The sequence below is a fragment of the Eschscholzia californica genome, unplaced genomic scaffold (genome assembly GCF_041429995.1).
Source record: "Eschscholzia californica isolate CP2 unplaced genomic scaffold, dmEscCali1.0.p SCAF_2, whole genome shotgun sequence".
Taxonomy (NCBI): Eukaryota; Viridiplantae; Streptophyta; class Magnoliopsida; order Ranunculales; family Papaveraceae; genus Eschscholzia; species Eschscholzia californica.
Window position 1 is genome coordinate 54450589 of NW_028238309.1, and position 1861 is coordinate 54452449.

Sequence of the window (1861 nt, forward strand, 5' to 3'; positions counted from 1 at the left end):
CAGAGGCTAAGAGGAGAAAAATAATTGAGAAATTTGGTAAAAACTCCCTAAAAAATTTGGAGGATCAGTCAATTTTTTTAGTCTTCAATTCTCTGAGTACTTTTTTTTTAATTTTCAAAACCTTGCGACAGCTTTACAATTCCTTGCGACAGCTTTACAATTCCTTGCGACAACTTTGCAACGCCTTGCGACAACTTTGGAGCACCTTGCAACACCTTTTCACTACCCTGCAACACCTTACAACACCTTTATAAAAAAATATTGAGTTTTTAACCAAACAAAATACAAATATTTGATTATTTAACAAAAAATACAAAATTTGGATTTTTAACAAAAAAAAAAAAACAATATAACTTGCCTTTTTAAACTAAAAAAAATAATTTTAAATTAGGTCTTGCACCTAATTTCCTGAAAATAATAAATCCGAGGGTTTCAACCAATTCAGTTTCACCCAATTAAGATTCAACCGCAAATAAAAAAACAAACAACACCTTACTAATTTTATTTTTTTTGAGAAATCGACTACGATCTACGTTAGTCGTTATAAGGCATTGATACATAATTAAGATGTGATAAGCACAATAACCGCCTAAGTTGAACCAATAATTAAAGAGGCCTAAAGCCCGACAACATCTACATTATTTAGCTTCCACCGAGACTCGATCTCAAGACTTCATGAGTTTAAAAGGGATGTCCTACCACTACAACAAAGAAGGATGGACTAGTTATTTTTTATGTACTTATTACTATAACTGAATATAGGGTTTATGTACTTAATACTCTTTTGTTTTAATTTATCTCAGAAACTCCCAATAAAAAAGAAAGTGCATTTTAATAAGTGATAGCTAGGGGTTCGTTTCGGAAATTACCCTTCAAAATTTATTATTCAAAGCAAGTATGTGGAATGCTTTCATAAGAATAAGTCTTTCACCCCCTGACAGGTTAATCTTTTTAAGTTACAAATTTTGAAGTTGAAATAAAGTGTTTTTTCCTCTAATTATACTATAATAGAATTTCTATTCTGTCTATGTCATATGACTCATTATGTTTGAAAAAGGTTTCAAGACGAACACATGAATCTCTCAAATCACCATCATCGTGGGAGTTTAACTTTCTTAATTCAAAAAGAAAACGAAATATTTCTTTGTATTTCTAGTTTGCTCGAATCTGCTCTTAAATGAAGAAAGAGTCTGATCTGATATGTATATGTAATAATTAACTCTACATGCTTCTTCAGGTGACATTGATGGATCTTCACACGCATTCTCGTCAAAATGTTTTTTCTTCGAATAATACGTTTTTCTCGAAATGTTGTTTCAGATCCCATTTTAATGACAATCTCTTTAGCTTCAACCATGCCTTCTTCAAATCTCATTTCTCTATAATCTTCAAGATAACGAATGAGTTCATTCAATTTCTTTAATGCAACATCAATATCTATATCTTCAACTTGAAGTGTTTTTCTAACAGAGTTTACCACAAATAATATATTATGCCAAATAACCAATGCTCAAAAGGAATTCAAAATTTTCAAAGTCTTGTTTTAATATATTTTTGATATCATAAATTGTTTTTGAATTATCACTTGTCTCCACCAATTCTTCTAAAGCTTCTCGTAATTGTGGAACTTGAAACCTAATGTCTTGGTGACCCTTTTTACTTAACATTTTTAAAATGGGTTAAGCTTCTCGTAATCATCACTTGTCTCCACCAGTTTTTGAATCAACACTTTCTACTCTGCTTTCCTATAAATCAAACAAACTTTAAGCCCACCTTTCATTTAAAGATCAACAAATTTGGTGGCCCTTTTTACTTAACATTTCTTAAATGGGGCCCTTATAATTTTTTTTAGAGAGTTGGA